The 22829-nt window shown below is 38.3% G+C and overlaps 1 pseudogene; it reads left to right on the plus strand.

The window, feature by feature from the left end:
* Positions 1 to 19645, plus strand: part of LOC106955416 (ankyrin repeat and BTB/POZ domain-containing protein BTBD11-A pseudogene) — a 126954-nt pseudogene extending 107309 nt beyond the window's left edge.
* The last annotated feature ends 3184 nt before the right edge of the window (positions 19646 to 22829 follow it).

Genomic DNA, 22829 nt, shown 5'->3' on the forward strand with positions numbered 1-22829 from the left:
AACCAGGATCAGCAAAGCGACCCGTTTCCCTAGAACCAGTATCAGCAAAGTGACCCATTTCTCTGGAACCAGGATCAGCAAAGCGACCCGTTTCCCTAGAACCAGGATCAGCAAAGTGACCTGCTTCTCTGGAACCAGGATCAGCAAAGCGACCTGTTTCCCTAGAACCAGGATCAGCAAAGCGACCCATTTCCCTAGAACCAGGATCAGCAAAGCGACCCATTTCCCTGGAACCAGGATCAGCAAAGCGACCTGTTTCCCTAGAACCAGTATCAGCAAGGCAACCCATTTCTCTGGAACTAGTATCAGCAAAGCGACCCATTTCTCTGGAACCAGGATCAGCAAAGCGACCTGTTTCCCTAGAACCAATATCAGCAAAGAGACCCATTTCTCTGGAACCAGGATCAGCAAAGCGACCCGTTTCCCTAGAACCAGGATCAGCAAAGCGACCTGTTTCCCTAGAACCAGGATCAGCAAAGCGACCTGTTTCCCTAGAACCAGGATCAGCAAAGCGACCAATTTCTCTGGAACCAGTTTCAGCAAGTTTTCAGAGGCATACCAGCATGGATTTTAGAAGAACCATTCTGGTAACCAGTACCTCAGTGTTCCTGTTCGGCTCATGGTCTTAAAAACTGTACCTACCCTCTCACCAACTTTTCGGAGAGCTGAAACTGGTCCCTTGCTCACCAGGTACTCCTCAGGCTGTAGAGCCAATCTTGCAATTAGCTGAGCATTTTCAGACTTCAAAGTCTCGTTTTGCCGGCTAATGCGCTCGATCTCCTTACAGTCTCTGTGGTACCGTCTCAGGAGATTGCCCAACTCCTCTGAAAGACTCTGCAAGTCTTCGGATCGCTTTTCAATGGACAGATGTGCCCTTGTCAAGATCACCCGATGCCTCATGAGTCTTTGTTTCAGTGTCTGTCGAGCTACTTCCAGGCAATGTACCTCAACTCTCATGTCCTCATGTTTAAGCTGTGTGTTTTCCTGCTCTTCACGAAGAGACAGGATTTGAGATTGAAGTACATCGTTCTCACTTGCTATCATGTTATATTTAGCTTGCAAGACCGATTGCCTGGATCTCCTGCCAGGTTTGGAGCATTCGATGGTCCGTCTGAGATCTTCCACCAACTGGCGGAGTTTGTCGTTTTCTATCTCCAGTGTTTCACAGGTGATGTCAGAAGAACTTTCATCCATCAGCAGGCTACCCTGATCTTCAGGCATAGATGGATAACCACTGTTTGCCATTTTGTTAAATTAATCCAGCCGTCCTTGTGAAATTAGACAATAAAACACTACGTTTGTTCTTCAGTCTTGGTTAGTACAAATGAGTTAATTTCGGAATAAAAGCACTGATGTCAGTGATGTCACAGATAATGAGTGACATCACTATCAAGAGAACAAGTGACATCACTGGTTCAGGTCAAAGCCAGTAGAAGCCTGTTGTGTGTGGGTGTGTATCCTGTATTTGATGCATTGTGGGGACTCACTGCTCTCAAAGAAGAAATGCTGTTTTTGGGTTGGGGTAAGGTTTTGCTCCAAAGTGTGAATAGGCCTGTCGCGATAAACGATAAATCAATTAATCGCACGATAAATTAAACCTATTGACCTCATTTTAATGATCAGCTTTATCGTCTCTTCATTAGCCGACAGAAATCCTAGATATAACGGTTCGATCAGGTTCGATCATGCTTTGTGGTGTCCAGACACACAGCCATTATTTTGGACTTGTAGCCCAAAATATTGGCTACAAGTCCAGTTAGCTAATTTTAATATCAGGAATTAATCAATGCTTTATTAGAATATACCTATGATGCATGTGGCTAGAGTACAGTATACAGACTTCATAATCTGCACTCTTTTGGTTGACTACTGTATTTATTTCCACTTTGGCTTTAAGTATGTTTTTGTTAATGGAGACTGAGAATCCATTTTATTTTTAGTTTTAGTTGTGTATGGTTTCTGTTTCATGTGTTTTATTTTGGATATTTAAAATATCTACCGGTTCCACTGTTAAAGGGGCAGTATTATGTAAAATTGACTTTATTTTAGCTTTACATCATGTCATAACATTCATTCATCATAAACATACATGGAGTGTTGCTTTCATTCTTTCATTTTAAGTCATTTAATCTCCATGGCAACCATTCAGCTGTGCAAAACGCCTGGGTGGGCCTGGCCCCTCCTTCAAGGCACAGCTCCCCCTCTCTACTCCTTCAGACTAGCCAGCAGCAATTAGCAAACACCTGGTGGAGCTACGCATCAGCTGGGATACTTCTCAGTTAAACGCAGGTAAAAAAAACGCTGGGTTAATGGAGGAGCCATGTTGTCATCACTTCCTGAAGGCGGAGTTCCAGAAAGAGCAGGAGTTTCTTAAAGAGACGGAGACCCAATTTCAAAGCATTAATTTACTAAGGGAAATTTATTTGATATATGTAGCATCTTTAGCATTGATTGTACTATAAAATGGCTCTATGTCAATTTTGTACACTTCTCCTTTTAGTGTCCTATAAAAATTTAAGTTTATTGATCTTTGAGAGCTTATCAATATAATACTTGAACATAGTCTCACATCAAATTATCATTTATTGCAAAAGTTAACAATTTACCATCTAGCAAAATTGGTTATGACATACAGAGCCCCATAAGGGACATCGGGAAATGTTTTCGTTTGCGTTCCCTCAAAATAAGCAAATAAACAGACTACCAACACAAAAACGACATAATCAAAACCGTCAGAGATGATATTATTACTCTGTGAAAATACCTCTGATATAGTCCAAATAGTCTGGATGTATGTTTTCTGTCTTTCCTTCTTGCGGAAAGTTTCTCTTTATATCTTAGAAGGGCTGGGTAGAGATGTTTGGCCTGTTTTGCTTTTGCATTTTGCACATATTTTTCTACCCTAAAGAAAAAGATAAAGACAGCCGTAGTTGGAAGTTGTTTCTCTTACGCTTGTTGTGAAAGTTTAGTCTCTTGTAACATTTCTCCCATTGCTCAACACAATCTCTCCAGATCATCCAGAGTGCTTAGTTTTCTCTGATGCTCCCTTTCTTATCACAAAATCTTTGAAAAAGAACCTTTTCCCGTTCTGCTAGGTTTTATTTGCCCCTAATATCGGCTGTTGTTGCTGCAGATGCTCCGTCAGACACACAACAAACAGCAGAGGGAAACACTGGTAAACAAACCCCGGCGCCCGCGAAGCGTGCCCTCTCGTTGCCGTGGGTTCTGGTGTTCGTGGTGCGAGGACATATGGCGACCATCTGGAGCGGCCGAGGGGTGCCGGGACATTGTGACTGGGTCGCGTTTGGGGTCTCCCTCGGTGGTGAGCAGGGGTGAAAGCCAACGGCGCGAACTCTGCATTGATTTCACTTTCATTCTCCTCCAAGAAGCGCTCCCTCTTTGTCAAAGTGTCAGCAGCTTGACATTATTGACAGAGTAAAAGCAGCACTTTGACATTTTCATGATGATGATGATTTGTGCTTGTTTATAAGAGGAGAAAATCCTCCAGAGGAAAAAGGGCATCGTTTGAAGTCGGGAAGGCTGAAAGCGCCACTAATGTCGGTGTTTACTGCTTCATCGCTCGTCTTCAGAGCGGCTGTTTTACACAGGGCTTCGAAATTACACCCATGTATTCACAAAAAACAAAAACAGCTAAGCTGAATGCAAAATTACCTTGGAGCCATATTTATGGCCAGCAAATCCTTTCTGCTTGGCTCCACATGGGCTTAAAGGCATTTGAGGAACTAAAGAATGGCAGAAACACAAAAGAAAAAAGACACCACACCACCAAAATCAGATATTTAAACATTTTCTTTTTATTAACAATGTCTTGTTTGTTTTTGCAAAACTTGATGCCAGTTAATACAAATGAAGGCATTAACTGCGTTTTGGTTACAAAAACTAAACAAAACTATGTTGATCATGTAGAACAACACAATTTTAAAATTGCAGTGTTAAAAAAGCGCAATTAAAATCAAGATTGTTCATGAAAAGAGTAATTAAGAAAACACATCAACAAATCATGTGACTCATACGATGCAAAAAAGTGTTTTCATTGCAGTTTGCGGAATACACAAATTTCGACAAAGCATTTCAACTCAGATCAAAAACTATCGAAAAACATGTTTTTATTGCTTTGTTTCCATTACACAATTTTTCCTTTGTAATCCCAATTTACGCAGTTATGTGTTAAATGGAAACGCAGCTACTGCTAATCATAAAAAACAATAACTCACCTCAAGTCAAGTTTAATTTTTGCTCAATTATCAATAAATAGCTGCTTTAGCATTCAATAAGTGTTTCCTAAAATTAAATAATATTGAACATCTTTCCACACTGATCAGTCCATCCAGGATTTTGTGATCGTTTTTGTGGGGGGTTGTTTTATATCAAAATCACAGATTTTGTGGCGCTAAATTGGAAATATTTGAAAGGAATTTTTACTCATTTGCTCTAATGTATGACATTAAATGTGACTTTTTATTAATCAACTTATCAATCACTTGACACCTAGTAAGACTGAGGCAGCAGTCAATTAATATGTGGGGTTGTGTAAATTTTGTGTGAATTTTGCTGATTTGTGAAAAACTGGAGGGACTTATTGATGCAATTTGGAGTCCAGAGGGCCACATAAAAAGCTAGAGTGGGCAAGATTTGGCCCCCGGGCCTTGAGTTTGACACGTGTGTGTGTGCTAAATCATCTGTGTACAAAAGCCACGTTCGACACACAAATCCTAAAATTGTTGTCAGTTGGTAAGAAATCTTTGGTTTCCTCTTTAGGCGCTTGGTTTGTTTGCTTGTTTGTAGTAGAAGGTCATATTTGAACTGTGTGCTAATTGCTGAACATAAAGGTTGTGTTTGCTCCATAATACTATTTGCTTTATCAATCAGGAGTTATGACATCCTGTGAGCTGAATTATTCCTAAATGGCTCTGCAGCAGGTTATCCATATTTTCTGCTTCCACTGTTTTGGGCCAGGAACAGGAAGAGAAGATGGCTCCTCAGCAGGGCAGTAGCTGTGAAGGATAAAACATGACTTCCTGGCCTTTTGTCTTCTTCCTTTGCTCTTATCCTCCCCTCTTCAATCTCCAGACATCAATCACTCTTACGTTCCCACTTTTCTGTTTCCTCTCTGCAGCCTTCATTGTGCTCCATCTCCATTGTTCTTTCGCACTCTTGATCATCGCTCTCGCTCTTTCATGGTGAGATCTGAGCTCTGCGGCGACACATGAAATTATCTGAGGCCAGCCTGTGGGCTGCAGCCGGTCACAGCTGGCTAACCTCTGCCACCTCCTAACCCCGTGCGACTGGTGGCGGCGCCCTGTGGCGCGGTGACCTGTGAGCACGCGGCGCGGTCACATCAGCCACGTCGCCAGCCTTAACATCAGTGGCCCGGTTACATTGCCTCCAAATATAGAGCTGCCAGTGTTGATCTGCATGATTGTTTTATTTTTTGTTTGTTTTTGACTTGCATCCGAGTTAGAAAAGGGAAGTTAATCTTCTTACCAGCATAAAGCATGTAAATAATGTAACTTTTATTTTTTAAAAAATGTTTTTAAAAACTGTCATTGTGACATTACAGTTTTATATGAGACAGGTAAACTGTTGTTGCCATCTGAAGAAATGGGCCGCTCCCGGTCAAAAACAACCAATCAGAGCCAGAGGCAGGGTCATATCGCTGTCAGTCAACCCTGTGTACTCGCTGCTAAATATGCTATGAACAAACACCATACCATTGCTGAAAAAACTGTTTATCTGTTGTGCTAAGGCTAGTTAGCACAACAGGCTAAGGCAAGTTAGCCTGCTACTAACTAGCCTTAGCCTGCTAGCTTAAAAAGCATGAATGCTTGCACGCACTTAAAAAGATATATAATTCATAGTAAAGTATTTTATACAGAATTTTACCATATTTATACAGAATTTTTCTGATATTACCATATTTATACAGAATTTTAATTTGACCAAATTTTACCATATATGCACAGAATTTTACTGTAATTAAATGGTAAAATTCTGGCAGCCAGAACTGCTGGGAGTTTACCATATATTAGAGACTTTTTTTACAGTGGCAGCTATGTTGTGATGAACACAAGGTTGATTGACAGTACTAAGACCCTCCTCTTGGCTCTGATTGGTTGTTTCTGGCTGTGAATTTGTGCAGATGACATAACATTCATGGGTAGATGGCAGAGGAGCTTTATTTTCTTCACATTACCTGTCTCATATTGTTATGACATAGTGGTAGTGTTTTTACATTCTGCTGTTTTACCTTTGATTTTTGGACAGGATCTTGATGTATCTTGAATCCCTTAGCCTACTTCATGTTGTCATACATGTTCTGTTTAAGTTTTAATTTTAAATACAGCTGATCACAGCTAAAGATAAAATAAATTTGTTGAAAATATGTCCAAAAAATGATTGAAATCTTAAAATCTGCAGCTGTCTCAGAATGTGTGGACATTATCTTACATCATTGGAATCTGTTTTTGTTATGAAACTTCTTAAACTGATTCTGATAAATAAAAATGACTAATTGTGTAAAATCTACCCTGATCTAACATGAGAATGACCAAGTTTTCATGAAGGACATCTTTCCATGGAGAAACGGTCAGAAGAAGACGACTAACTAATGAGTTATCTGATTTGCACGTCTTAATGTCAGCCAGCGATTTTTTAAGAGGTGGGAGGAAGAGGGACATCGCTCCCAAAGTACACGATTATTTGCCTTGAGATCTATTCTGCCAAAGAATCACTGAAAATCAGTGTTTTAGTTAATTCAAACACATTTACTTTTTCCAAAAAAGAGCCAAAAATTAGTGGTTTTGATGAAAGAAGGAATTCATCTCTAAATCATCTGCTAATTCTTGTTTCCATTCAGGCCAGAACGCCTCCTTAGTGGGACGATGTGACCAATAATCCTCTGATATGAGGGGATTTTGCTTGGCTGATGCAGCGTTGAGAACCTTGTGCTGAATGCAGAGGAACAGATCAGGTGTTGTGCGGCAGCAGCATCCTAATTCGTCGCCGTTTTACCCTTCCCACCGGGGCATCAGATCCAAATGTCAACATCGCCCTTGCCAAATTAGACGTGTTCTATTTACGTTCGCGGGGAGGAGCTGAGGGGATGAGCGCGTCCGTCCGTCTCTTTACACACGTTGCGCTGGGAAACACTGTGAGAAAAAAATGCCAGGGGCAGATTCCTGCAGAAGGAGAAACAAAGAGAAGGAGAAAGAGTGTCCGGCAGCACTCTATTAGGAAAGGTGTAAATGTGTGATTGCTTGGTACTTCTGAGCGAAGCAATAAATTAGTTTTGGCGCTATATATACCCGTGCTGCTTTTGGGAACAACAGTGTTCATTAAGTTAGTGATTACAGTGCATAGAAACAAACAAACCAAACATTGTCAGTAAGGAAAGCTTCACATTTCTTCACCTAAAGGGGGAAATGTCATAATATTTGCATTAAATGTTAACGGTCCTTGCATAAGGAATTCAAAGTTTGAATTTTTACAGTTTTTCAAAGCAAAAAAGTGACACTGACACCCTCTGCAAGCAGAGTTGTTTAAAATAAAATATATGGAGTGATGATGCTTCGTCTACATCAGTACACTGCAAAAACACAGAACCTTACCAAGTAATTTTGGTCTAGTTTCCAGAGCAAATATCTGAGTACACTTGAAAAAAAAATGAAAAGTAACTTTTAGAGGCTTGTTTTAAGTAAATAATTTCTTATTATTGATTAAATTGTACTTGTTTTATTGGCAGATAATTTCATTTATTTCCCAAGTTAATTTACCTGGCAATGGAACTAGAACTTTTTCATCAATAATAAGGAATTATTTACTTAAAACAAGCCTCTATATCTTGCTAAAAAGTTACTTTTAATTTAGTTTGACTTGCACTAGAAACTAGACAAAAATTACTTGGTAAGATTTTGTGTTTTTGCAGTGTATGACTGCAAATTAATGAAGAAAACATTTCAAATCGGATCATGTCCAGTGGAATTTGTAACTACTTGGTGGCAAATCAAAGAAAAAAACTTTTTCAAACATTTGTTCCAAAGTAATATTTTTACTGGTTGCTCAGGAATATTCCTGCCTGAACCTTAGAAACGTTAAAGTTCATATGAGTCACCAAAATGCTTCCCTCATTCACATCACATTCTCTTATTTTTATCCGCTCGAAATGATGTCAGTGTGTGGGTCAGGGTCTTCGGATGGAATGGTTTTCTTCTTTCATGTTTACTTCAAAAAGCTTGTAAGAAAGTAACAGTAAATACATGGGAATATTCTAAAACTTTGTAAAAAGAAAAAAAAAACAATAGTATCATTAGTGTAAAGATTATTTTACTTCCTGGTTAGGAGTCGTCACAAGGTGCTGACTAACCAATCAGAAGCAGAGTTCAGAAAGCATTCCACTTTGCAAATTGGGAGAAAATACATAAATAAAAGTATTTTACTCTTTGTTTCTACTGCTTCTTTATTACAATTACTCTGTTTTTATAAGAGTAACATGATCACATCTTCTGCTGATTGTGTTAAGATGATTCTCTTCCCTTCTTGTGACTGAAAGGGAGGATAAATTAAACATATTATATATTCTGTAGCATAACTCGGTAAACATGTGGCTCATCTAATTATTACGATGTCGTTGCCACGTGGTTGTAAATATAGTCGGGCATCTAGTGCAGCCATTGCAGTCCATCTGGTTTGGCATGATAAAGGCGTCCAGATGATGAGGGATTAAGCTCTTGGTTGATGAAGCAGCGAAAACAACCTGCAGAGTCCCACACGTTGCTCCAGAGTTTGCCTTTTCAGATTTGTGACTGATGATCTAGAACATATAGATCTACACGAGCAGGAACAAGGCTTGAGCCTGCTCAAAGTCAGACCAGTTAGAGCCGTTCCTGACAATCCAGTTTCCCTTAAAATGAAAATAAACTCAGAGGTGAGGAAAATGAAGCAAAATTTCTTGCTTGCAGCTTAAATGTTGACTGAAATTGAGGATTTTATGTAAGTTTCTGACGTCTAGGTGTTGTTTTGGCCTCACCTGCCGAGTTCAGGCCAAAAATAGGAATTAAATCAATATTTTTGTGTTTTTTTATTTTAATTTACAGCTAGTCAGCCAATTTATGTAAACATTTTAAGACCTTTTTTTAGTTTTTGAAGCAGAATAGAATAAATTTAGTATGCTTCTTTTGAAAGTATTCATATATTCATGGTAGATTTACCTCTGGTTCACAGAAAAATAAATCCAGATTTGACCTTTTTTCCATCATCATTATTGCATCTGATTTCACTGAATGTCACAAGGACTCATAAAAGCCTTTTGAAATGCTTGACAGCATTTATATTAGAGGCTAAATGATATTCTTTCTTCGCCTCATTTGAGATAAAAATACCCTTTTTCTCCCTCTAGCTTCATCTGGCACTTTTAATTTAACTATCACCTTTTTAAAATGTAATTTTATTAACTTGTATATGAAGTTTTGGAAGCTACAGAAATTAATTCTTGTTTAGACCAAAAAAGTACATAAAAACACAATAATGTTGCAGCTAAATAAGAATTTCATCAAAAGCTTTATTATTAATAATTAGTAATATGTAGCAGTTTTATTCTAAAATTAATTATTTATCTAAAAAAATTAGGTTAATCAAATCCAATTTCAAAAAACTGAAACATAATTGCGAGAAACTGTGAACTATTTTATTTGCAACCAGATTTTACTGCCTTAATGTGAACACAAACTACTTTATTATGCAGCCAAAAATGAGATGTGGTTAACAAAATGGTAAGATTAGCAAAAAAAAATCAAATGCAAATTTAGTTGAATGTTTTAGTTACGCTTTTCTGAAAATGTAAAATCTTTGGGGAGGGAATGTGTGTAAACATGCCGAGAGGTTCAGAGCATGCTCTGCAAATTATTGAGAGAGAAGTCATCTGGATGACTTTCCATGCCAGATGCGCTTGTTTGTTTTGATTTATTCATGAGAACGTGAGGGACCAATTGGTTTGGAGACATTTTACTGGGAGAGGAGGGGGTTTTTTTTATAGCATGGTGGAAACCACTTATGATACATAAGCAAACAGGCAACTAAAAACAATGATTGCATTTCATGTTTTCTGGTTTGATTCAAATTTATATAGATCAGAGAACCTCACATCTGCAAGAAAAATCCCAGTTATTTCCCAATTTCAGGGTAGAATGTCAAAATTCATACAGTAAGTGCAATAGATAGGCATATTATTTACATAAATATCAATTAAAACATGTTTTAATTAACGGAGATGTTCATTTTAAAGAAGCAGTATTTCCTAAAATTGACTTTTTTGAGGTTTGTATCATGTTTGAGAAATGCTTTCATTTCCATAGCAACCATTCAGCTGTGCAAAACGACCAGGTGGACTTAGCCCCGCCTTTGAGGCGGGTCTCCTCCTCAGAGCTGCAGTAACTCCCCCACTCGGCTCCTTCAGACTAGCCAGCAGCAATTAGCAAACACCTGGTGGAACTCGTTATAAAAGCTACTTCTCAGTTAAACGCTATGAAAGGGTTAATAAAAGAGCCATGCTGTAATGTTTTTCCATCAGGCCTATTCAGGATAAACATCATATCACAATGATAAAACCAACTCTCTGCTTATCAGATTTCCATCTTATTTTATGTAGCTTATCCCCCAAAAAGTTCTTACAAAAGCTACTTTACCAATCTCTGTTTTCTTGGGAAATGCCACCAAATAAAACTCTTCCAGATGAAATTACATTTTCATCTAATTAGAATTTAAGTCATGCTCCCTGATGTGATATTTATTTTCATATTTAAGCCCTTAATCATCAGAAAATTGTGAAAACGGTTGTGGATTCCTCGTTGCTTTTCTCCTGTGGGTTTCTACCAACAGCTGCATTATGGATCAATTCTCAGTCCATCAGTTGGGTCAACCATTTAATCATTTTGACCATTTCGGTCCCCAGTACATTCATTCATTATTGATGAGGGAATAAATGTCTCTGTGGTGTAGCAGCTCCAGCAGCTATCACGCTAATTCATCCCCCTTTTTTTGATAAAAGGCTTTGTGTTGCTTGTGTTGTCTGCTCAGTGATGTGGGTTTAAAAATCACTCTGCCTTTTTTTCTAAACTGTTTTCCTACAGTAAAGCATTTCCAGCTCAGCCAATCGCTGCAGCGCGAGGCAGCAGGCGCCTAGTGCCATGGCAACTACCTGTTAATATTCCTGCAGAGTTTTCTCGCTGACAAGGGAGGGTGCGCAGTTCCCTCACGACAAAAAAAAAAAAAGAAATCAATTGGACATTCCTGCAGAAAAAAGGGATCCGAATGGTGCAGACTGATCCTACTGACCTTGACTTGCAATTCAGAATGACATCATTGTTACACAAACTGTGGCTTTTAATGGGAAATCAATTTAGTTAAGATATTTCTATCTTCTAGGGATTTCTCCCGAGAAGTTCGCTGACAGGTTGGACTTTATCGGGTCGAGCTTCCGGGCGATAAAACCATCCAGCCGGGATTGTCAGCTTGTCACAAAGAGGAATTGATCACGGATCTCATTATGCTGCCAGTTTGATCTCAAACAGAGCAGGCAGACCTTTTGTCCTTTCTCTGTTTGAAAAGACCTTGTTTTAATGTTAGTTTGTCTTGAAATAAGGAGAACAAAGAGCTAGGAAAATAAATCACATGTCAAACTCAAGGCAATAAACTAACATTGTTTTTCTTAAATTTTCTAAAATAAAATGAAAGTGCTCTGATTTCTTGGCATTAGCAGAAAAAGAGCTTTCAGAGAAACTCCAAGATGCTATGTTTAAATCCTCTCACATGTCAAACTCAAGGCTCGGGGGCCAAATCCGGCCCGTCACAGTGTTTTATGCGGCCCTCTAGACTCTAAAAAAACACAAAAATAGAACCATCAAGATAACAGTGAGCTTAAATATTATTTTATCAATCAATTCACAGCAGTTTTTATTTGTTTACTGCCTAATTGTATCAATCAGTCCCTCCAAATCCCTGCACTTTTTGCATAATTTTGATTTTATTGCACATTTTTCGCAAAAGTGATGAAAAACGTCAGCTCTAAATATTTCTTACTTCTACTATATTTCTACTAAACAGCTGCCTCAGCCTTACTTTGTGTCGAGTGATATGGCAAGTAATAAAAAGTTGCATTTGCTGTCATACATTACTTATACATAAGTGCCAATATTTACTGTCATACATAAGTGCCAATATTTCTAAATTACTACTGTGATATTTTTTACTGTAAAAAATATCACAAAAACAATTGTGAAATCTTGGACCGACTGAAAATATGTTGCTCGCTTGTGAGTCATTTTCTGCTCTCACTTGGAACACAAAAGTATCTTCGCCTGGCAACCTCTCAGCCAATAGAATGAAAGCGTTACTCTGGGTGTGTTTGTTTCCTTCTAGTGGGTGTGCCTGCTTCTGATCTAGATAGATAGAAGCACTGCTGGCGGATATTTATTGTAACACAGAGCAGAAAGCTGAGGCTGTTGTTTCTCCCTACATCCAGTGGGCGGCGCAGGTTGCTACAATCGACATTAGCCACACAGGCACACCCACTAGAAGGAAACAAACGCACCCAGTATAATACTTTCATTCTATTGGCTGAGAGAACATACGTTCAGTATTATTTTATTTTAAGAATTTAGTTATGTTTTAACTGTTTTTAGCAATACATTCTGGCACAATTAGCCCTTTAAGAACATTTATGATTTTGATTTGGCCCAAAAGAAAAATGAGTTTGGTTCCCCCAGGGCTCCAAACAGGCTAGGACCGTCTCTGCTGATGATATCAAGTGTAAATTTCCAGTCAAATTTTAAATGTTGCCTTATCTTGATAAGTCAGCAGATAGGGGAGCCATGATGCATTGTCTCTGGCTCAGTGAAAAAAATCTAACAAGAAAAATAACATATAAAAGTGTTTTTGCTCCCAATGGCATGAGCAAATGTCTGGTGTTGGAAAGATATTTATGTTTCCAATTCAAAATGTCAAGGTGTGCCATTAAACCAGCTGTGTTTCCTTCTGAGCTCAGCTCAAACCGCATTGTACTGTCACCTGTGAAAATGGTAAGCTGTTTTTCCTAAGCCACCACGGTGCCTGCTAGTCTTCAGAGAGATCTCCTGTGGACTCAGAAAAGGAGATTTCAGCCAGCCTAATAGAGGCTGTCATTTTTCCCATTCAGCCAAAAGCCTCACACACGATTATGCTGGGTGAAATATTCTCAAAACCTTGAGTATTATTTTTTAAAATGTGATTTTTTTTTAGCTATTGTTTTGTTATGAAAAGGTAGTCATTCTTAGAAAATAACAGCATGACATTCTTCATTTGTATTTACATGTAACAGAAAATTAGGTTTTTAGGGGATTTTTTTTTATCTATTGTTCCTCAGAAAAGTGCTCAAAGAACATTTTTTCAAACAAGCTTTGGAAATTCCCTCGTATTTTGGAAAATTACAATATGATCTTGGATAAAATTTATATTAAAATCAATTAAATTGGAGCCAAAGGGAACTGAACTGTCTTCCGGTATTATCTAACAAAACTATCTAAAAATATTGTGAGGTATATTTCTAATATATCTCAAAATATACTGAGATATATCGAAATTACAGAGGTGTCTCAGTGTTGCTAGTTGCAACCTAACAGGCTAACAGGCTAGTTAGCAGTTAGGCTTACTGGCCTATTAGTTAGCAAGCAAACTTGCAAGTTGCTAGAAAGTTTGCTTACAAAGTGTGCTTACAAACAAGTTTGTTAGCACAAACTTATCAAAAAAGTTGTTTTCTAACTTGCCTGTTAGCAAGTTTGTGCTAATAGACTAGTTGCTAGCATCTAACCAAAGTCATTCTCCCAATAACTAATATTGGACCGTCCAAAATATATTTTTTATTTTATAAATTAATTTATAAAATTAGCTCTTGCCAACATTTTCACTTAAATGTCTGATTTTGACCTTCAAGATCAAATTTATTTAAAACAATTTTGACCTCTACAGCTCTGACAGCTTACAGTGCTAATTTTTGCTACTAGGCTAGCTGCAATCAAGCTAACTAGACATCATCTTGTAAATATTTGTCATGTGACGTCACAGTTCCGGGAACGTTGTGGCTGACGGCCATCTTGGTAGGTTTCCGTAACTAACTGTCATGACAGTTTCTATGGAGTTGCTATCACAACAATAAACAACCAGCATTCTGCGTCTCATACACGTTTAGATCCCTAAATTTTATTTCTCTCTTACACATTGGTACTTTCTTTTTGTTGGTCTCAAAGTCATGGTTCATCCATGTTTTGCACTGCGTTTGCCTACCAAGATGGCGGTTCAGAGGTGCGGGTCACTTCCACTTTTTGATGTCAGGCTTTATTAATCTAATTTAGTTTTCTGCACTTTGATTGGAGGGATGGCAGAAGGAAAGTGCAAGTTCTCTTTAATTGCACTATTTTTAAACATACTGCTTGTGGAAAATAAAGAGAAAAATATTACATTTTGGAATTTATGGCTAAATGTGGACAACCTAGCTGGAGATAGGCACTAGCAACCCTCCCGACCGCGCTAGGGACAAGGGTTTACAGAAAACGGATGGATGGATGTGGACAGCCTGGTTCAAAACAGGATTAAGTCGGGTCATTTACATTTCTGGTCTCCATCCAGGCAGTTTTAACTGTGACCAGGCCAACAGTGCACTGGTGTTGCTTCAACGTATAACTTCATCTCACAGAGAAAATGTGTGAAGAGACTCCCTCTTCAAATAACTACACACTCATGCTTAACCTGTTGGTCTCAGGTTGTCATTCACAATGACAGGGGTGTCAAACTCCAGTCCTCAAGGGCCGCTGTCCTGCAGTGTTTAGATGTGCCACAGGTAAAAAACACTGGAATGAAATGGCTTAATTACCTCCTCCTGTTGTAGATCGGTTCTCCTGAGCCTTGCTAATGACCTAATTATTCTTTTCAGGTGTGGTGCAGCAGAGGCACATCTAAAAGTTGCAGGACAGAGGCCCTTGAGGACTGGAGTTTGACACCTCTGTCACGAGAGGACCCAAATTTGGGTCCTCTCGTGAATAACAGGTTAAAAAATCTGGCAAAAAAGATCGGTTCATTAACTTGGCAGAAACATGACGTCTGTTTTAGCAGCTCTTAATCTTTATTTTACTTGGAAAAAATACTCCTGTGTTTCTTGTTCTCACACAGACCATTGTGGTGTGTATCCTCGCAGAGCTCGATATCCTCTACATTATTTATGATGACTTGCATGAGTGGCAGTGGTCCTGTTGAAATCACTACAGGGATTCCTTTACGCCTCATGGAGCTCTGTAGTGGTCTTGTCCCAATGACCCAGTCTCTATTTTTATCAACTCGACAGCGGCTGACATGCTCCCAAAATAAGAAAGTACGACGAATCTTACCTATTTAGTTAGAATTAACCCATTTCTCAACATTTTGCTGAGCTCTTTTATGGGGGAATTCTTCCGCTATAATTAGAGAGCAACACATTTTTGAAAGCAGGACTTCATGTCTTTCTTCTCAAAACTTGTAATGTTAGTTCTCAAAACTTCTGCTCTCTTTCAAATATTCACTGTGCTTTCTCAAACCTTCTTCCTCGCGCTAACTTGTCTCTGCTCGGATCAAATCTCCACTTGTAAACCTTTCTGCTCGCACTTGGAACACAAAAGTACCATCACTTGGCAACCTCTCAGCGAATAGAATGAGAGCGTTACACTGGGTGGGTTTGTTTCCTTTTAGTGGGCGTGTTTCTTGCTAGAAACAGGCACGATAGATAGATAGATAGATAGATAGATAGATAGATAGATAGATTCTCCCTACATCCAGTTGGTGGCGCAGGTTGCTACAATCGACATTAGCCACACATGCACACCGACTAGAAGGAAACAAACGCACCCAGTGTCACACTTTCATTCTATTGGCTGAGAGGTTGCTAGGCAACAGTACCTTTCTGTTCCAAGCCGAGCAGAAAATGATTTGCAAGCGGAGATTTGATCCAAGCAGAGACAAGTTTTGAGCGCAAGGAGAAAGATTTGAGAGAGCAGAAGTTTAGGGAAGAAAAACATGAAGTCCTGCTTTCAGGCTGAAAATGCTTACTCCCAAATTATGGCAGATAAATTCCCCCATACTCTTCTTGTTGCCTTAGAGGTCAAACATTTAAAAATATATATGTCGTTTTCTTATCTGTCATGCTCGTCAGTTTTTCCTCTTCAGGAAGCCAGGCTGGCGTTTTTTCTCACCTCTGATGTTTATAACACAAACATCACCCAGGATCAAATATTCCTCCTTTTTTTTTGTATCCGGAGAAGCCAAATGTTAGTGAGAGATAACATGTAGAGGGAGTGGGAGGTGGGAAAAGAGATGGCTGCGGACTTGTTTATACGTCTTGATCTGACAGGATGAATAATTCAGCAAATAACTCGGTTGCACCCTGTGGGTTCTTTAAAAGCATAGCTTTCTGAAGTAGGAGAACAAAAACAGGTATAAGTAGATTAAATCTGGATGGCAGTAATGATAGCAGGCCGTTGATTTCAGAAACGTATTTCAAAGTTCAAAATCTGGTTTTGGATTCCCAGAGAAATTCAGGAGATTTCTCAACCTCACTGTGGGAAAGGAGACAAAGCTAAACTCTCAATGAATTTTCTGGTTGCCTTGAGGCGTTGTGAAGTTTTCTGTCAGAACCTGGGCTTCTGCTGCTTTCTCTTGATATTTACGGTTCTGAACAAACTGCTGCAAGACCAACTCAATATGTTTAGCTTCACTGCAGACTTCGAGTTGACACTCTCCATTTAAACACGAGGAGAACGGTTGACGTCTAAATGAGCGGCTGGTCATATAACCTTAGCATTGTGGTTTCAAATCCAGCTTTTTCATCCAAATATGGTTAAAAAGCTGTGATTATTGTGATTTTTAACAAATATTTCTTGGTTAAATCAGAACAAGCAACCACATAAAAACATCTGTAGATGTCTAGTCTTATGAGGGGAAGTGTTTGCTTTCTTTTTATTCACTTAAATGTTCGGTTTCTTCAATAAATTATTTGCTTTGAGAGTTTAAGGCCAATAATTTAATACTAACTGGAAACACAAAAAATGTCAAAAAATCTGAAGAACTCACCTAAAACCAGCAATATTTACAGTCTGTATCATTTAATTGCAACAAATGTGTGTCTTCAGTCAGAGGCTTATTTAGAATCAATGTAATACAGACTGCTACAGGAGGCATCAGCATCTACGAAAACTCTTGGAAGAAAATTGTATACCAGTTGCAGAAACATTTTATTTACGTTTGGGGATTAATAACGTATTTTTGAATTTAATTTAATGTCACATGGACTTTTAAAGTTTTTGTAAATGTCTGTTTTCTAATGTATTAGCAACCGATCATCTTACCGGAGAGGAAATAATTGATTACATGCTCATCTACCTTTAAATTACGAAGCTGAAGTTGGTTTCTGATTGCAGCTTACGATTCGGGAAATGTCTAAAGGACGATTCCACTAATTTTTTCACTTGACTATGTTTTATCTACTCTAGTAAAATACTGCAACATCTAGACTCTGTAAACCTGAATTGGATTATTCTGCTGCAATAACAGAATATTTAAAACCAAGTGTTTGATTTATGAAACCTTTATTTTCGACAAGGTTAAGGTTCTGTGACAAAATCTGACTTGTGAAACTTCAATTTAAGGTCAGTTTCACCTCATTTTTCACTATCTTCTGCATCTTTTATGAGAGAAAACAAAAAGCTAAAACTGCATATAACAACAAAATAATGGAAATTTCAGAGAAGGAGGAGTTGGAAGGAATGGCTTAATTACCTCCTCCCTCATTGTGGTCCAGATGGAAAGAGAGAGCTGCAATCACCCTTTATTGAAGTTTCATAAATCAGATGAAGGTTTTTCAAATCCCACATTTGGTTTTAAATATTCTGGTTTTAGTTGAGAATAATCCAGTCCAGGTTTGAAAACTGTAAGTGTTGTTTTGGAATTAGAGCAATTGTAGTGTGGTCCAGATGTGCAAAATCTGGTGAAATCAACCCGTATTGAAGTTTCACAAATCAGATGAATGGTTCGCGATTCACAAACTTGGTTTTAAATGTTCTGGCATATGTGCAGAATGATCCAGTCCAGGTTTGAAGAGTCTACATGTTGTAATTTTTTAACTAGAATAGTTTAAAGATGATGAAGGTAGTGAAAATTAGGTGGAATCGCCCTTTAGCCATTTCCTGAATTGGAAGCTACAATCGGAAACCAACTTCAGCTTCGTCTTTCATCGCATCAAAATGTTCACATGGTTTAAATCTACCTCTGTTTTGTTGAAATACTTCCACTCTTTGGAAACTTTTCACATATTTTTCCCAAGGAATTTATGTTGAGGCACACCCAGATATCAGCTGCATTGCGCCTCCTGCTTAGCGGTCAAGTAGCAATGGAAAAAAGCTGCTAAAGGAATTATTGGAAGCCCTATATTAAGTAAACCTACCCGAAAAGGCTGTGGGAAGAAGGGAGTGGGACTCTGATTGGGGAATATTGGTATTCCCGGGCTGGACACTGTGGGAAGAAAACGCTGTGGGAGGAATTTGAGGCTAAATTCAAGAAAAACTCCGGCTTGTTGCCTTCTGTCCAACTGCATGGGCCTTTTGTCTTCAATTCTGGCGTCAAATATAGACAAATAGACTAAGTTCCCCCATGTTTTAATTACTGTTTGTTGAGAAACGGCTTATCCTGCTGCGCTGGGTCATTAGGATTAGCCCTCAGTGTGGTGTTGCTTTCCGTTCTCCTGCAGGAGGAAAAAAAACTCAATATCCAATCTGTCACAAGCCATTCTGCAGCTAAACAATGCCTGGCTGCAGTAATGGCCTCCTAAATGGATTCATTCTTGTCCGCAAACATAATCTGCTGCAACAAAGACGGGAAAAAAAAAAAAAAACAATACACCTGAGATCATAATATAAAACGAGAAACCGCTCCCACCAAGGTCACACTTTGAATTCACAGAAATAGCAGAGCCTGGTTTGCTTAATTAGACTTCAGGTGATGAATTAAAAAATAGACAACGACGGACGCAAACAAGAATATAAACTCGTATTCGACTTCAGAGGGGATCATTTTTAGCGCTCTGTGCGTTTAACCCTACGCTTTACGTCTAATCATGAAGATAAATGTTTACCCCAAGCTACAGCTGGAGAAGGAAATAAATGTGCATCTCCGAACTCCCAGCTCTGTTTTTCTACATTTAGCTAAAAGTGCTGATTTGCATTTCTGCGTCTCCTCTGCAGCTTCCATCCCCCTGGTGTTTCGTGATGCCGCCTATATGCAGGCGGTTGGGGGGGTTAAAAAACAAAAACAAAGTTAGTTTAACTAAATTTCCTCCTCAAATACGAGTTCAGCTGCTTGATGAGCCGTGGCGTCTGTCTCTGTATTTCTTCCAGGTGTGCTGAGCCTGCCAGAAAGTTTGAACCTGCACCGAGACCAGCAGCGCTCGGGGAGAGGCGGCGAGGGTCACGGATACTCCCAGGCCGAGCTGCGCACCCTGGAGCAGTCGCTGCTGGCAACCCGAGTGGGCAGCATCGCGGAGCTGAGTGAGTGGAGCTTCCTCCTTCTTACACAGCATTAACGAGTTTTGTTTCTTAGAGGAATGAGTCAGCAGACAGCAGTCAGCGTGGAGAGTCAAATGGAAACTCTCATGGGGGAGTCGAGCTTAGTATTAATTGTTATTATAAAGTGAATTCCTCCCGTCTTAAACCGCTCAAACTTTCCCCAATGTGCGAACTAACAAACACTTATTTAGGTACTTACAATTATCTTCTGTTAGAGAGCTGGAGTGATTGGATTAATCCAGTTAATTGATTAATTGAGAAGCCATTTGCTGAAAGGACAAAACCCACAGAGCAAAACTGTACAATGATTAAATACAACTCTGGAAAAAAATAAGAGCCGCTGCAGTGAATTCTATTGAAAACCTCCTGTTTTTTCCACCAAATACTGATTTCTGAACTCTTTCTGAGTTAAAATATCAGTATTGTTGTTTCTAAGTGAATATGAACGTGTTTTCTTTCTGGTATTTGAGGTCTGAAAGCGCTGCTTCTTTTTTATTATTTTGACCATTTCTCATTTTCTGCGACTAAATGTGAAATTGTTGCTTTAACTTCATAGAATAAAAGAACAATGTTCATTTTACTCAAACATATAGCTATAAAATGTAAAATTAAAGAAACTGATCGTTTTACGTGGTCTTAATTTTTTCCAGAGCTGTACATTTTGCATTAACATAGAAAAAACAATTTGTAAATATGTTTCACACAAAACTGCTCAAGTGGGATAGTTTTTATCTTTAAATCATATTAAAAATCTCTTTTTCTATCATTTATTAATCAGTTAATCCAAAAAATAATCAACATGTTGAGTCAAGCAGAAAGGGTTGAACTTTTCAAAACGATGTTGGAAATGTTTTTTTATGCAAGTGATAGAAAATCGTGAATCTTTTTCTGCTCTGGCTTGGAACAAAGAAGTACCGTTGCCTGGCAACCTCTCAGCCAATAGAATGAAAGTGTTTGTTTCCTTCTAATGGGTGTGCCTGTGTGGCTGCCATTCTATTGGCTGAGAGGTTGCCAGGCAACAGTACTTTTCTGTTCCAAGAGAAGAGAAAGTTTTGAGAGAGCACAGTGAGTATTTGACAGAGAGCAGAAGTTTTGACTACAAGTATTACAAGTTTTGAGAATAAAGACATGAAATCCTGATTTCAAACTTAAAATTCCCCCCATAAAAACGTTAAAAAGTTTATTTACAAATAATGTGCAAATGATAATGATCTTCGTCCAAGAAAGTTCTGGAGATGATTCGGAGAAATATACTACCAAACTCTCATAAAAAGACACTCAACTCACTAAATTATTTTATTCAAAGCTCAATTTGATTGCCTATGAAATTAAATTAAACTATACTTGAAAATGAGAAGAAAATATCAATGTAAAGGAGTTTTTCTTTCCATCTTTTTGTCGTCAGTGGGATGTAATCAGTGAATAGTTTTGTTCGGGAATACGTTGTTCTGATGTAGATAAACATTAGCGATTCAAAATGTCACTGTGCCCCGTTTAAACGACCAAATGCTTCATCACAAGTGAATAAAAAACAAAATCCAGGAGAACCCTCGATGGCATTTGACGAGCAACAAGCTTCCATTGCAGACGTTTAAAGATGAATTTCAATGCTGTTTTTCTCTTTGTTCTTGAAATTTCAAGCGACTTTTTATTCAAAAAGAAGACGCTGGCGAAGCTTTGTAATGACTTTGAGTGCTAAGCTAAACCAGACTGCTTTGTCTATGTAAATTTACTCTTTATTCTGCTTCACAGAGAGCTCAGTCAGTCACTATTTCTCCTTTTTTGGAACGATAACAGTGAATATTTTGGGCTTGTGCATCATATCCCAGTTTCTCCTGGGTGTAGGAATGAACATGGCCGCTCCCTCAGGCTGTCACGGTCGCTCTGCTCGTCCGTCCCCACAACCTCCGACTTCCCTCTGACACTCAGCAGCCAGGATCCTTTGTGCTGCAGCTGGTCCAACACCTGTTCATGATCCGTGCCGGGGGAATCCTTTAAATCCAAGGTCATCGCCTCCGAGGGTTTCAACCTCCACTTGCAGCTTTAACTCTTTGTTTCTCATATTGGAGCCGGCTGTCCCCCAAAGACGTCTGCACGATTTGTGGCGGAGTCCTTGTACATTTATCCAGTTTGCTTTAACCCTAGAGCGCATTGCAGAACCATAAATCATTGCACTTCCACCGGTGAATTCCAGGTCTGTTCTTTGACCTGTGAGCAGTTTGTGAGGCATGATGTCGTTTATCAGGGGGAAAAGTACTTTGCTCTAAAAGTCTTGAGTCATCCTCCATTTCTTTTTATTTTGCTCAGAGGCTCTTATAATCCTATAAAGCGGTCTGGAAGAAAAGATCCTCAGACTTTCTGAAGATCCTTCAAAGTTTTTATTGTATATTAGGTTTTATTTTTATTAATTCAGTCCAGTACCTGCTGTATGCTGGCATATTAAGGCCATTATATATATGTGTGTGTGTTTATAAAGGAGGAATGAATTTCCACTAAAAATCTTGTAAATTTTGAGAAATTTTCTAGAAAAAAAAAAGAAATTTCAGGGTTTGAAAAGTTAAAAAAATTGCTAGAAATACTTCTGAAATATGTATAAAATAAAAAGCAACAGAAATAATTGAAAAAGACTTAAAACTTTGTGAAAGACAAAAAAAAAACATTTGGATGCCTTTCAAAGGTTACAAGACAGTTTGGGGATTTGTTAGTACCATTGTAGATATATTAAAAAAAGGAATAATTTCTACTAAAAATATTGTAAATTTTGAGACCTTTTCTAAAAATAATAAGGAAATTTCAGAGTTTGAAAAGTTAAAAGTTAACCAATGTACAAGTTCGTATTATATAGACTTCCTTTTTACTAATGAGATCCAGTTTTTACTCTTCTATTATTTTTATTTGTAACTCCAACTTATATGACAGCATATTAGCATAAATTTGAGAATTTTTCAAAAAAAAATTGCAAATTTAAAGTTAAAATAAAAAAAAAGAAAATCTGGGAAAGACTGAAAGACACTATAATCCCTTTCAGAGGTTACAAGACAGTTTGGGGATTTGTCGATGCAGAGAGTTTATCACTAATAGTTTATCACCACTGCCAGATCCTATTTTTTTAAAAATCATGTTTTGCCTGCAGTAATTTTAGAAACTAAAAATATGTGGAAAAATAATCTGATATTTATTAATTTAACGGGACATGAGCAG

Source organism: Poecilia latipinna, unplaced genomic scaffold (assembly GCF_001443285.1).
Source record: "Poecilia latipinna isolate Pla-1442-1.1 unplaced genomic scaffold, P_latipinna-1.0 Scaffold732, whole genome shotgun sequence".
Classification (NCBI taxonomy): Eukaryota; Metazoa; Chordata; class Actinopteri; order Cyprinodontiformes; family Poeciliidae; genus Poecilia; species Poecilia latipinna.